The following is a 16,353-nucleotide window of genomic DNA, read 5'->3' as shown; positions in this document are numbered from 1 at the left end:
GCATTACGGTATTTCCGAGTCATTTTCTCGTGTGTTTCCCGGATCAGCCGGCGGACCACATCCACGTCTTGCTCATCACCATCAACTGCGGGTAGCCTGGCACCCACCACTCGGGGCGCATGCCGGGAGAAAAACGCGAAGAAAGGTTGTTGGGCGATACTGGTATGGACGGCGGCATTCATAGTGGCCTGACACACAGGGAGTAGGCGAGGCCACCGTAGCGGGTAACCTCGGCACATGGAAGCCAAGATGGATTTGAGCGTGCGATGGAGTCGTTCGGTGATGGCGTTCCCTTGCGGGTGGTAGGGAGTGGTGTAACAGAGGGTGATGAGGTGTTGCTGGCAGAATTGTTGGAAGATCTGGGAGGTGAACTCGCCCCCGTTGTCCAGGACGATGGAGTGAGGAGTCCCGAAGTCGGTAATGTACTGCTGCAGCGCCTCTACAATTCCCTCTGATAGTTTGTTTTTGAGTGGATAGAACTTCACAAATCGACTAAAGTGATCTACGATAGTCAACACATATCGGTAGCCACCACTGCCTGCAATCATATCCGTCAGGTCTATACCTATCCTATCTAAGGGCTTCTCTACTGATGGTAATTCCTGATAAGGCTGCTGTAACCCTGGAGAGGTTTTAAATCTTTGACAGGTAAGGCAATTCTTTACGTACTGGGTTACGTCAAACTTGAGATTACACCAGTAAAACAATTCTTCGGCCTTTTTAATTGTCTTTTTCTGACCCAGGTGGCCAGAAAGCTCATGTGCATGTTCTAAAGCTTTAGGAATCAGAACCTGAGGAACTACCAATGAATAATGAATGCTGCCATCAATGTTTTCCTTAGCGTAGTACAGCAACTCATCAATTATAGTGAACTGGTGCAATATACTCTTATGATACTTTTTGGTAGGTATAGACCCTCCTTCCAGATACTCTATCATGTCTCTCCACTTAATTTCTTCCCTTTGTTGAATCTTGATTTGTTCTAAAGTCAGGCCTAAATAGTTTGGAGTAGGACATCGCTGAATGATCCTCACTGGGCGAGAGAGCTGATCGGCCACGTAGTTATACTTTCCCTTCACATATTGGATGTTGTATTGGTATTCTCTCATCTCTAGTATCCAGCGGTTCATCCTGGCAGATTTGGTCTTTCTTTTGATTATACTAGTAAGGGGCTGATGATCTGTGAATATAGTGAAGCTAGTTCCCCACAAATAATGATGGAAGTGTCTACAAGAGAGAAGTACTGCCAAGGCTTCTTTATCTGTAGCTGAGTACCTATTCTCAGTGGAGTTTAATTTTTTTGAAAAATAGCCCAAAGGTCTGACGGACCCATCCTCCTGAGTTTGACTTAAGACGCCTCCTACGTGGGTATTACTGGCATCAGTTGTTAAAATGAACGGCTGGTTACTTTGCGCTCTCGCTAGTATAGGGGCCTGGGCAAGAGATCTTTTTAAGGTATCGAATGCCTCCTGACACTTGTCTGTCCAAAGGAAAGGTTGATCTTTTTTCGTTAGGTTGGTAAGTGGAGTGGCTATTTGAGCGAAATTATTGATGTGTTTCCTATAAAATCCTGCCATACCTAAAAATCGTCTCACTTCCTTGACCTTAGTGGGCGGTTTCATTTCCAATACTGCCTCTACATTCTTTGGGTCGGGTTGACTACCTTCTTGTGAAATTTTATGACCAAGAAACGTAACTTCAGTCTTTGCCATTTCGCATTTAGATAAGTTAAGCTTGACTCCGTTTTCTTTAAGTAAAGCGAAAGTTTCACTGAGTCTTTCGCTGAGTGTGGTGAAGTCTGAAGCCCAAATGATTAGGTCGTCTAAGTAATTTTTCATCCAACCCTTCTTCACGAGAGGAGCTAACAATGAGGCCATATGTCTAGTAAAGATAGCTGGAGAACAGCTTAATCCAAAAGGTAGCCTTTTAAACCTATAGAGAGTCACCCCATCACTGAAGGCTGTGAGGTCTCTGCTACCTTCCTCCAATAGAATTTGAAAATAAGCCTCCCTCATATCTAGCGTGGCATAGAACTGATGGCCAGCTGCTTGTTCAACTAATTCTTCTAGGCGGGGAAGCGGGTAAATGTCAGTAGTTAGGTGTTTGTTGACATGTCGGTAGTCAAGGCACATTCTTTTACTTCCATCCGGTTTATTGACTAATACTATAGGAGAGAGCCATGCAGATGTAGATTTTTCAATGATATCTCTGTTCTCCATATCTGTTAACATGTTTGATATCAGGGTTTTTGCTTCCTCGGGGTATCGGTACCTAGGACCACGACTAGGCTCTGGATTAGAGATATTAATTTTAGCAGGAGGCCCTTTCATTAATCCAAGTTCGTTTTTGTCTACTATGAATAAATCATGGTGATTGAGAATTATATTTTTTAAGATTGTTTTCTGCTCTCTAGTAAGGTTACTCCATTTCTGTTGTCTTATCAACTCCTCGAGTCTTTGTGGCCTACTCTTTGATTCCTGACACCTTGTTTGGTCGTTGTGTGGCAACAGATCATTGTGGATTTCTAGGGAAGGAGTGGCTTGCTTTTGGTGGATGACTTTGATCGTCGGGGAGGAGATGTTTTCAAAAGTGCCTAATAGGGTTCCTGGTTTGATTGTTTTCCGGCCCTTAGTATCATTAATAAATGGGAGGGGGACCTTTTTATTCTCATCTACTGTCACAATCAAGGGGTGATGATTAGGCGTTAAACATGGCTGAGGCTGGACTAACAAAGTTTCTCCTGGGTTTTCTTTCACCGAGATAGGAAGAAACTGAGTTCGGTAGGGATCAAGTTTGATGGTATGAGTTAGACGGATGTGTTCTGTTTGACTGGGAGTGGTAGGAAGAATAGGTACCTCGTGAACTCGTTCCACCTTGCCTTTCTGCCTTTTGATATGATTAACAAGGTATGTGGTTTTACCCCACTTTACTGTATTTGTCTTACCATTCCATTGAAAAGGAGCTTGTGAAAGTATGTCTGTCCCGAGTAAGACGTCAGCGTCAAGGTAGCTATTCGGGACTACAGGGCACCATTGTTTGTGTATAGTCTCTTCACCTACTCCTATCTCTAGTAAGGTCATCCCCAAGATTCGTAAGGGTGAACCAGTTACCCCTTGTAGTATAGGTACTGCTCGCCTTTGTGATATAGCTCCTTCTAATTTCTTTACCGCAGCCTCTGTGATTAAAGTATAGCCGCTACCAGTGTCAATGACAGCTTTAAGAATTTTCTTGTTAACTATGAGATTGATAGCGGGGGATGTGAATCCCTGGGTGAGTCATACTCGTATATTCTGATTGGGTTTTCCGGGGCAGTTTTTATTTCCTCTCCAGCATCCATGCTGTCTACAGTCAAAACATGATCCACGGGCAGGTTTTCTCCAGCACTCTCTCAGCGTGTGACTATGGGTTCGACAGTGTGAGCAATATTTAGCGGGTTGTGTTGGAGAGGGGGAGGTTCTCAACCTTCCTACTTGATCAGTGAGACTTTTAATCTGCTGCTTAAGTTCCCAAATTTCCTTTGATTCCTTGGATGTTGCATTTGTTAGGTCTGGGGGATTTTGAGTTATTGGGTCAGGGCTACCAATGAGTTTTGAATTAGATTTTTCCAGTTCAGGTTTAATTCTAGCAATGGGGAAGTATGGGCAGCCTCGAGCAGTTGGCGCTCATGTTCTACCCTGTCAATAAATTTATCAAGAGGATAATCCTCATCCAGGAAACCTTCTAGTCTAGCCTTTGCTTCTTGGGTTAAGCCCTGCCACAACTTTCTTTTGATAATTTTCTTACATTTAGGGAGTTTCTCTCCTGGAAAGCTCGTCTCTAGAGTGGCATATTTGCAAGTGAATTTGTTGGCAAATGCTTGGGGAGATTCTACCCAATCATATGTCTGTGCGTCTATGTCTCTCCACGCCCTGTCAAAGTTAACCTCTTGGGAGAATTGTGATAGAAGCAATTGTTTAATACTATTCCAGGTGTGACAATGAAGTAAGGTTTGATGGTTATGTATGAGAGCCGCGAGCTCGCTGCTGACCCTACTCTTTGCAATTTGCACTTTGCGGGTGTCCTCATTGCTACTTTGCTCCACCAGTTCAATGAAAATTTGCAATTGGGTAGTTGAGTCAAGACCTTGTAGGTGGTGGAGTTCAAGAATTGGGATATCTCGGGGTTTGGTGGGAGTGCTAGGTGCTCTGTGTAAATTAGGGATGTTAGCCAAACGCCCAATTACCTGATTTTGTTGATTTAAGATTTGCTTTAGTTCCTCTACTTCCTGTTCTAAAGTGTTCAAGTCTTTCCCTTTACTTTCATGTTTAACTGCTCCCAGGCTCTCTCTGGTGTTATGATCCATTAAGTCCTGCCACGGGTCTAATCCACCCCTTGGGAGGCGAACATTATCAGTCATCTTTGCTCACATGGAAGTTTAACGTACTGGGTGTAGAACACAATATCTCAGGGTGATTGTTAGGTGACCTGCGATACACAGTATGCGCTCAGGTTTTCTTCTTCCAGGACAATGTGTTCTACTCCACTGCCTCTCTATTGCTACTGTGACCTTCAATAACTCTTTTGATCTTACTGATTACTTGAGCTTGGCCTCTCTCGTCCCAGTGAACACCATCCTCGCTCAGTTCTTGTACAAATTGAATATTATTAAAATGAATGTTTGGGGTCTTCAGGGCTCTCTTTACTCTATTATTGATTCCTACTTGGAATTTCTTATATTTCTCCACTGATATTCCCCTAGGGTTGGTCCTGGGTTCAATTTGGCAGACATGCACTAGTGATTGGCATTTGGCAGTGATTTCTTTGATGATGTTCTTAACATCGGAGAAAATTCTAGCGGGATTGGTAGATGTTTCTATGTCGTTGCTGCCTATCCACAAGATGGTCAAGTCATGTTGCCACTCGAGTACTCGATTTAACCGATCATCCTCAAAGAAAGTCCTAGCCTTTGCTCCAGGGGCTCTGAATATCCTAATTTGCACATTTGTTACCTCTAGATGCCGGGGAATCTGGCTATGCCCTACAAGTGCCACCTTCAACATTTACACTTATTTCCAGTCTCCACCTCTTTCGGTCAGTCGCGAAATAAATCCCACCGCTGCCACCAGTTTAGTGCCCTCTAAGGGGTGTGATGTTCCCTTGTGGCAGACGATAATTACAAATCCTATCACTGGATTAAGAGAAATACAAATACTGACACTTTTATGATTTTTAATAAATAATGGAATAATCCAAAATAATAATAATAAAAAGAAAGCAATTCAGAAATACAAAATAAATGGTAGCGTACTCTTCAGTTACATAATTCAGAAATACAAAATAAATGATAGCGTACTCTTCAGTTACATAATTCAGAAATACAAAATAAATGGTAGCGTATTCTTCAATTACATAAAAACTACGATGGAGATATTTTCGCGACTACTGAGTTGTGGGGGAGACCAGAGAATAAATAAATAAATAACAAATATGTATCCAAAAAGTATGTATATACCTGAGGACAGTCTCACACGGTGATCTCGAACCAGGTGGTTTCACTAGTCCCGTGGAGAAAACCAACAAAAAAAGAACGAAAAAATGCGAATATCTATCCACTCAGAAAACAGTTTATCATCAGGAATATCTGAGGAGAATCCGAGAGGGTCTGAGGAGAATCCGAGAGAGACTGCTTTAGTAAAATTATTGTTAAATAAACACTTACTTAATATTACAGGAATGGAGGGGGAGACTATCAGACTGCATGCTCACCTGAGGAGAATCCGAGAGAGACTGGCTTTGCTTGTGAGGAAATCGGCGGGAAACTAAGGATAAAGGTTTCCAATGGGGAAATTTATTAAGTTATAATTTTGTTTTTAGTGGGGGGGGGGGGCGACTAGGTTGTGAGTTCAGGGATGAAAAATATGAATAATTAAGTTACTGTTTACTTTATAGTTGTTACTTTAAGAAGTTTAATTCAATGGACTTTTGAAATCAATTGGGGAATTAGTCAAAGTCTGGTATCTCTTCCCGGCTTGCGTAGCAACAAGGGGTGACAGGGCAGCGAAGCAAAGAAGACTTATCAGATTCGTCAACCTCATTGGCGCGGCGTAATTATCTGGGATTTGTTTGGGCTGGTTTAAGACCTTACCATTATAGAATTAATTTTATCATATTAAGGGCTCCCCATTCTCTGGGATTAGGTGAAAAATTCGCCTCTATAACCTGGCCAAGCAGGAGAAATTACGTTTATTCACGGGGTAAATTTGTTATAGAAGTGGTCAACACAGTGATGCTGAGAGGGGGGGGGGGGAAAGCAAGGACAAAAGGACACTGAGGAGAGGAGGGGAAGGGGAGGGGTTAGTCACATGGTACTGAGATTCTGGTCACCCCCGCACACTACATGGGCCCTAGCCTAGGAAAAAAAGTAGAAATATACATAATTAATTTCTCAGCACTACATATTGGCATAGAACGATAGGAAAATGGCATCAAGGAAGTAGGGATGCCACCAAACTAAGGAAATAGAGAAGTCAAAATTTAGTCATTGCTCTGTTTTGTGAATTGGTAGATATTGTGCCTGGTGGCTCCACTTCACCATTCCTCAAATAAGGGCGGTCAAGTTCTCAATTTAAGCCAAAAGTATTCTAAAAAGTAGCTTAAGAAAAATATGTATTTAGTACAGTCCATGTAATGAAAAGGAACTAATCATGATTAAACAAAGAACTCTATGTTCTCCTTTATGAAAGAGTGAGGAATTCATATATTATAAATATGGGAGGTATATATATTACAGTCCCTGTATTGAAGGGGAACTCATCATGATTGAATGGATAACTATGTTCTCTTTTATGAAAGAGTGAGAAATTCATATATTATAAATATGGGAGGTATATATATTACAGTCCCTGTATTGAAGGGGAACTCATCATGATTGAATTGATAACTATGTTCTCTTTTATGAAAGAGTGAGAAATTCATATATTATAAATATGGGAGGTATATATATTACAGTCCCTGTATTGAAGGGAAACTCATCATGATTGAATGGATACCTATGTTCTCTTTTATGAAAGAGTGAGAAATTAATTATGAGCAAAACAAAGTTTACTATGGAGCTTGTTGTTTCGTTTTGAGGGGCCTGGCTCAGTCTGACCATAACCCTATTCAATCGCTAATATCTCCAGAACTATGTGGCTGATCGTAACAAAATTAGCATCATATGATAGCACACTTCTATCAATTTTATATGATATAGCTTTCATCTCTTCTATTGGGTGAAGTTAACTTACTAAAAGTAGAAAGGTGTCAGAAATGGGATTTCTCAAAAAACTACTCAACCAGTTTTAATGAAACTTAAGAGGTGTCATGTTATAATTTTAATAAAATTCCTTACGTCAACTTTGAAGTAGCACTGTACATGCACAAAGTCAAAATTACAACTTTTTAAGTAATTAACTGATCAAGCTCAAATTTTTGTTGGTAATAAGAGTAATACAAGTTATAATGAAAAATCATATGAAATTTGCAATACTACTGTGCATATGCAAAATACAATACAAAACTTTTTGTAAAGTGACCATCAGTTTTCTGCAATTTTCACCAATTTTCTTTTGTCTCAATGAGAGCGGATAGATACCACTGAACACAAAATGAAATTTCCTATCAAGTGGTATATAGCACAACCACTGGGCTCTTGCAGAGTTTTGAGCTAGAGTGATTTGAATATTAGGCAAGTGTGGGGTGCCTGAAGTTGCCTCACTCTCTCTCTCTCTCTCTCTCTCTCTCTCTCTCTCACTCTTCTTGAAATACCCCTTCCACTGATGCATTACTGACATCTTTGCTCGTTAATCGCCTTCCAAGGCATTTTACTGGTATATTATAACTTTTCTTCATTAAATTGTGTAACATTTGCTGTCTTAGATATAATTTTCTATCTGTACAACATCACCTCTCCTCTAGTAAACCTCATCTTTATTTATGATATGCATGTACAGTATTATGAATAAAATAATAAAAAATAATTAGGTAAAAACCAACTTAAAATTTACTTGATGGGTCCTGTTGATGATGCTCATCAAGGCTAGTGTCTTCTGGTATCAACCCTAAGTCTCTTGAGACCCCCCCCTCAACTTTTTCTTCATTAATTTCTGCAACATTCACAGTCTTAGATCTAGTTTTCAATTTCTAGAACACAATCTCTCCTCTACTAAACCTTATCTTCTTTTCCTCACTGAAACATAGGTGTCTGAAGCAACTTACAATAGCCCCTTTTCTGTTCCCTCCTACTTTCTTTATTCTCATTTTCAATCCAAAGCTGAATGTTGCGTTTATGTGCGCAATGACTTAACCTGCTGTTGTGCCCACACTCTTGAATATTCCGAGTTTTTCACCATCTGGCTACTATTACAGAGTCACTCTCAAACTAAATTTATCTGTGCTGTATACGTCTCACCTAACTCCTCAGACTATAAGAAATTCTTTGACTACTTAACCTCCAAAGTGGAGCACATTCTGACTCACTTCCCTTTTGCAGAGACCTCCATTCTTGGAGACTTCAATGTTCACCACCAGCTTTGGGTTTCCTCTCCCTTCACTGACCATCATGGTGAACTAGCCTTCAACTTTGCTATCCTCCAATTGGTGCAACACCCTGCTCATATCCTTGACCGTTTTAGAGATGCATACTAATCAGTCACTTCCTACACTCATACCTTATATTACTTCCCCCCTGATCTTACAAAACTAACCCTACAAAACTTTATCATCTTTCCTGTACTTTATTTTTAAACACATCTATATGATTTCAGTCTCATATATGTATCAATTTATATCACCTAACCCTATGTGTCATCCCATCCATCTTCATACTCAACTTTATAACAATATAGATATATATTATTCTGTATAAACCTTATCATATTATGTTTTTATTTATCTTCATGATAGATTTTTCGATTTTAAGTTGTCTATTCTGTTTACTTTAAGTAATGTACTTTTAAATTTTTCATTTGCCTGAAAAGCATCAAGCTTATACATAGGCTGGCCAATAATGTATACCTATCCAATAATGAAATGTATAAACCTAGGCTATAATAAAGTGTTTAAGTGTTTAAGTGATACACCCAACATTCTTGACCTTTTCCTAACCTCTAATCCTTCTGCTTATGCTGTTACCCTATCTTCTCCATTGGGCTCCTCCAATCACAATCTCATATCTGTATCTTGTCCTATTGCTCCAATCCATCCTCAGGATCTCCTAATGAGAGGTGCCTCTGGTGTTTTGCCTCTGCTAGTTGGGGGGAACTGAGGAGGTATTTTGCTGAATTTCCTTGGAATGACTACTGCTTCTGTGCCAGAGACTGTGTGCCGAGCGCATAACGGAGGTGATAGTGTCTGGCATCGGGCCCTACATTCCTCACTCTTTTTCTCGACCTAAACCTTCCAAACCTTGGTTTAACACAGCCTGTTCTCCTGTTATTCATGATAGAGAGGTAGCTCACAAAAGGTACTTGAGCCTTCCATTACCAGAATCTCTTGCACTTTATATTTCTGCCCATACCTAAACCTTCCAAACCTTGGTTTAACACAGCCTGTTCTCCTGCTATTCATGATAGAGAGGTAGCTCACTAAAGGTACCTGAGCCTTCCATTACTAGAATCTCTTGCACTTTATATTTCTGTCCGGAACCATGCCAAGTCTGTTCTCCAACTAGCCAAAACTCCTTCATTAATAGAGTGTCAAAATCTTTCAAGATCTAACTCCCCTCGTGATCTCTGGCACCTAGCCAAAAACATCTCCAATAACTTTGCTTCTTCTTTCCCTCCTTTATTTCAACCAGATAGTACCACTGTTATCATATCTATCTCTAAAGCTGAACTCTTTGCTCAAACCTTTGCTAAAAACTCTACCTTGGACAATTCAGGGCTTGTTCCTCCCTCTCCTCCATCCTCCATGCTACCTATTAAAATTCTTCACAATGATGTTTTCCATGCCCTTGCTGGCCTAAACCCTCGGAAGGCTTATGGACCTGATGGGGTCCCTCCTATTGTTCTCCAAAACTGCTCCTCTGTGCTTGCACCTTGCCTAGTCAAACTCTTTCATCTTTGTCTATCAACATCTATCTTTTCTTCTTGCTGGAAGCTTGCCTACATTCAGCCTATTCCTAAAAAGCGTGACCGTTCTAATCCCTCAAATAACCATCCTGTTGCTGTAATTTCCTGCTTATCTGAAGTTTTTGATGCATCAACAGGAAGATTCTTAAACATCTATCACTTCACAACCTTCTATCTGATCAACAGTATGGGTTCCGTCAATGCCACTCTACTGGTGATCCGGCTTTCCTTACTGAGTCTTGATTATCCTCTTTTAGAGATTTTGGTGAATCTTTTGCTGATGCCTTAGACATATCAAAAGCTTTTGATAGAGTGGCACAAAGCTTTGATTTCCAAATTACCCTCCTACAGCCTCTATCCTTCTCTTGGTAACTTGATCTCGAGTTTCTTTTCTGACCATTCTATTGGTACTGTGGTAGATGGTCACTGTTCTTCTCCTAAATCTATTGACAATGGTGTTCCTCAGGGTTTTGTCCTGTCACCCACTCTCTTCCTATTATTCATCAATGACCTTCTAAACCAAACTTTTGTCCTATCCATTCCTATGCTGATGATACCACCCTGCACTTTTCCGCGTCTTTTTGTAGACGTCCAACCCTTCAGGAAGTAAACAGTTCACACAAGGAAGCCACAGAATTCCTGACTTCTGATCTCTCCAAAATTTCTGACTGGGGGAGAGTGAACTTATTATTGTTCAGTGTCCCAAGAATTCAATTCCTCCGTCTATCAACTCGACACAACCTTCCAGACAACTATCCCCTCTTCTTCAGTGACACTCAACTGTCCCCTTTCTCTACACTGAACATCCTCAGTCTGTCCTCTGTCCTTTAATCATAATCTAAACTGGAAACTTCACATCTCATCTCTAGCTAAAACAGTTTCTGTGAAGTTAGGCATCAGTCTTCTTCACCAGTTTTTCTCCCCCCCACCCCTCCTTATCCGTCCATGTATGTAGTATGCTATCTTTTAGATAGGGTGTAATCAAAAGTTTTCCATCTCATCAACTCCTTTCCTCTAACTGACCGTCTTCAGCCTCATTCTCATTGCTGCAATGTTGCATCTCTTGCTATCTTCTACTGCTATTTTCATGCCAACTGCTCTTCTTATCTTGTGAAGTGCATGCCTCCCCTCCTCCCTTGGTTTTGCTGCATAAGACTTTCTTTTTTCTCTCATCCCTATTCTGTCCACTTCTGTAATGCAAGTTAACCAGTATTCTCAATCATTCATCCCTTTCTCTAGTAAACCTTGGAACTCCCTGCCTGCCTCTGTATTTCCACCTTCCTATGACTTGAACTCTTTCAAGAGTGAGGTTTCAAGACACTTAACTTGTATTTTTGACTAACATTTTTGACTGTTTGGGGACTGGCACCTCAGTGGCTGTTTTTTTTTTTTTTTTTGCTGGAATTTTTGTTTCCCTTGGCCTGTGCCACTCCTACATGAAGGGGGAAAAAAAAAAAAAAAGGGAGGTAGATGTGATCAGGGACTGAACCAGGAATGAACATACCAGAATACCAAGCCTTAACTAACTGGACCATGAGGTACCTCACAGCTAATCTAGCTTTGGCTCATATTTGTGTCCTATCACTGCATTACATGGCTCTTCCTTCTAGGTTAATTTCTGATGTTTCGTTAATTTAATGTGGTACAATAAGTATCCAAACAATCCAAAGTGTGTGTCTGGGAAGTGTGGTTCTGGTCTTGCAAGGTTTACCAGAGTATTCACTAGGAAGCCCCTGCTCCATTCATGTTTTCTCCCTTTTTTGGGTGGGACACTCATTTCCTGTTTGACGCAACAAAACAATGCCATCATAAGTTCATACTAGGCTTTATTCTTTCCCCTATATGAAATCTTTTAAGACCATCCCACCACCATGTTGCCAATGTCATAGTTAAACAAAGAAATACATTTCCTATTACAAAATTAAAAATTATGAAAAAAAAAAATGTATAAACATGGGAAGTGGATGTGACCAGGGATTGAAACCAGATCTGACAAGCTTAAAGGACAAGCCTTTAGCTGACATAATCATAAAGTACATCACATCTAGTTTAGCTTTAGCTCATGTTTTCACATCCTAGCTGAGGTCTAAAAATGTGTACCAAGCATTTATGTTCCTTTTTACATAAGCTACTGTTGTTATTTGTCGACAGTATATAATTTATTTAGAGCTGCCTGTTATTTATTTTTCCAGTTTTTAGAGTAACATCTCACAGGTATCAATAATTTTAACCCCCTGAGCAACAAGCAACACAGTGGTGTGCATTTCAGGGCTCTGATGGGTAATGAATGTATGTGCCTCATGATTTTCAATCCTTAAATCAAAATGAAAGTGGGAGAGAGATATTTTGAACATTACTTAGCAACATTTACAAAGCTGCTCCCTACCACTTTTAGTGACTTGCCATCTGGTATTCTATACAAGGCAAGTATCATGGAAGGAGGTGATCTGCCCTCATCCTAATGAATGGCTAAGTGCAAATGCAAGCTAACCTCATCCACTCCCATTAAGTGCTGTTAAACAAGGAGTCACAGTGGAAGAACATTCCTTTTGATATGTGGGGAAAGCAGTGAGGGCAGGTGGGGCAAGTGAGCTGTAGCCAGTACTACATCCAGCATAATGAACACACCTTTACTTCCTGTTGAACTAAAATAATGAGTCAGACAAAAGTACCACTAGAATGGAGAAGGATAGGTGCTTCTTATGCTGTAAGTTTCATTATTCTAGAATCTGTACTAAATGAGATATAACTAGGAATAAGAGTTATTTTTCTCTAAAAACTCATTACAAGAAGAGGTTTCTGCACAAAAAACCCGTTGCTTAGGGGCTAGCAGAAGTTTCTGCATACTGGTAGTCTAGCTGAGTAGGTAATGCTTGTTGAAAGGTGATTACAAAATAATTTTATTACTGTAATATTTAGAGGCACTAGATCATTGATTATGGGGTATTATGAGTGAAAGAATTCACTGAAGAGTGTCTCTGGTATAATTGGCACCCAATCACTAATTGCACATTATGAAGGGAGAGTAACAACTGTAATGTCAGTGTCATTATCAAATTCTGTCCCCCTCCCCACACACACACACACACACACACATACACAATGGGCAGCAGAATTCTTATAAAAGAAGGAATAATAACAGACAAACAATATGGCTCCAGGAAAAGAAAATCATGTGTAACAAATCTATTAAGCTTCAGCTCAAGAGTGATGACATCATGTAGGAAAGAGAAGCATTTGTGGACTGTATATAACTAGATCTGATAAAAAGCTTTTGACAAGGTTCCCCCATGAAAGACTTATGTGGAAACTTGAAAATATTAAGAGACTACATGGGACAAGTATAAAGTGGATGGAAAATTACTTAAAATGATGAGAAATGAGAACAGTAGCTAATGATGAAAAGTTGGTTTGGAAAACAGTAAAGAGTGGTGTGCCACAAGGGTCAGTACTATCACCAATATGGTATTGTTCATTGTTTATATAAATGATATTCCTGAAAAAAATTGATAGCTACAACAGCCTATTTGCAGATAATGCTAAATTACAGAAAGAAATAAAAAGTTGCAAAGACTGTGAATATCTACAAAATTACCAATAAAATTTGTGAATGGAGCAAAAAATGGGAAGTTAAATTCGATGTAAGCAAATGTCATATGATGGAGATGTGCAGAAGTGAATAGAAGACCACATTGGACATACAAGGTAGAAAACAAATATATTAAAAGGATCCAGGAAGAAAAGGATCTAGGAGTAGTAAAGCCAGATAACTTCCAACCAGAGAAGCATATAGGTAGAATATGAGGAACATTTACAGATTACTATGAAACATAGTACAGCTTCTCACCTCATGAAAAAAAGTAAGATGAGAAAAATAGTCCCTATGATAATAAGACCTAGATTGGAATATGCAGCAGTTGTGTAGTCTCTATGTAAGAAGCATGTAAACAAGCTAGGAAGAATACAAACAATAGGAACAAAAATGGTGGCAGAATTTGAGGAATTAAGTTATGAAGAAAGATTAGAAAAAATATACTTACCAATACTGGAACAAAGGAGAGAAAGAGATTTGATAACTATCTACAAGTTGGCAAACAAAATGGAAGTTGGTAATGACAAAACCATTACTAAAAGAGACAAGCAGTCATGACAGTAGAATGGGACACTCACATAAGTAGGGAAAAGAAGATGTCTAAACAACACAAAGAATAGTTTTCCACAAAGACACACTGAAGTTTGGAATAGACTAAAAGAAGATATGTATAGTTTTGGCAACAAGTGTACACAAACTAAAGGAAAAATTAGACATGTATAGGTATGGAGATGGGACCACTTGAGTGTAGCTCGGGCCTTGTAAATTACACCTAGGTAAATACACAACACAGTGCACACCGTGCATGGCTACATGGACTTGTTTCTGACCATTATAGAGATGTTGTGTGATGTTTCAATAAGTGTGATGCCAAGAATGGAGTATTATCTGAACTAAATGTATACTATCTATGGTAAGAAATAGTGGTACAGATATTATAATAACTTTCTAATTAATTATTGATTTGAAAGGTTGCCTGATGGGATCCCTCCTATTGTTCTCCAAAACTGTGCCTCCGTGCTTGCACCTTGCCTAGTCAAACTCTTTCAACTCTGTCAACATCTACCTTTCCTTCTTGCTGGAAGTTTGCCTACATTCAGCCTGTTCCTAAAAAGGAAGACTGTTCTAATCCCTCAAACTACCGTCCTATTGCTTTAATTTCCTGCCTATCTAAAGTTTTTGAATCAATCTTCCTCAAGAGGAAGATTCTTAAACATCTGTCACTTCACAACCTTCTATCTGATCACCGTATGGGTTCTGTCAAGGCCGCTCTACTGGTGATCTTCTGGGTTTCCTTACTGAGTCTCAGTCATCTCTTTTAGAGATTTTGGTGAACCTTTTGCTGTTGCCTTGGATATATCAAAAGCTTTTGATAGAGTGTGGCACAAAGCTTTGATTTCCAAACTACCTTCCTATGGCTTGTGTCCTTCTCTCTGTAACTTCATCTCAAGTTTCCTTTCTGACCATTCTGTTGCTGCTGTGGTAGATGGTCACTGTTTTTTCCTAAATCTATTAACAGTGGTGTTCCTCAGGATTCTGTCCTGGCACCCACTCTCTTCTTATTATTCATCAATGACCTTCTAAACCAAACTTCTTGTCCTATCCACTCCTACACTGATGATACCATCCAGCACTTCTCCACATCTTTTTATAGACATCCAACCCTTCAAGAAGTAAACATTTCACGCAGGGAAGCCACAAAACACCTGAGTTCTGATCTTTCTAAAATTTCTGATTGGGGCAGAGCAAACTTGGTATTGTTGATTGTCTCAAAACTCAATTCCTCCATCTATCAACTCGACACAACCTTCCAGACAACTATCCCCTCTTCTTCAGTGACACTCAACTGTCCCTCTTCTACACTGAACATCCTCGGTCTGTCCTTTACTTATAATCTGAACTGGAAACTTCACATCTCATCTCTAGCTAAAAACAGCTTCTATGAAGTTAGGTGTTCTGAGACATCTCTGCCAGTTTTTCTCACCCCCCCCCCCACTGCTAACTCTGTACAAGGGCCTTATCCGTGCATGTATGGAGTATGCTTCACACGTCTGGGAGGTTCTACTATTACTGCTCTTCTAGACAGGGTGGAATCAAAAGCTTTTCGTCTCATCAACTCCTCTCTTCCAGCTGACTGTCTTCAGCCTCTGTTCATCGCTGCAATATTGCATCTCTAGCTATCTTCTACTGCAGTTTTCAAGCTAGCTGCTCTTCTGATCTTGCTAACTGCATGCCTCTCCTCCTCCTGCAGCCTTGCTGCATAAGACTTTCTTCATTCTCTCACCCCTATTCTGTCCACCTCTCTAATGCAAGAGTTAACTGGTATTCTCAATCATTCATCCCTTTCTCTGGTAAATTCTGGAACTTCCTACCTGCTTCTGTATTTCCACCTTCTTATGACTTGAATTCCTTCAAGAGGGAGGTTTCAAGACACTTATCCTTTAATTTTTGACTACCGGTTTGGACCCTTTTCTGGAACTAGCATCACAGTGGGCTTTTTTTTTATTGGATTTTTGTTGCCCATGGCCAGTGTCCCTCCTAGGTAAAAAAAAAAAAGAAAAAAGAAAAAAGGGGGGAAGGGGGAAAAAAAAAATTAATTGCACTATCCTATGATCATATTGCATCAGATATTATATGAGGTTCCCAGAGCCAGAGTGATCTAAGTGCCCTTGT

Source organism: Scylla paramamosain, chromosome 1 (assembly GCF_035594125.1).
Source record: "Scylla paramamosain isolate STU-SP2022 chromosome 1, ASM3559412v1, whole genome shotgun sequence".
Lineage (NCBI taxonomy): Eukaryota > Metazoa > Arthropoda > Malacostraca > Decapoda > Portunidae > Scylla > Scylla paramamosain.
Note: the sequence above shows the minus strand (reverse complement) of the source record.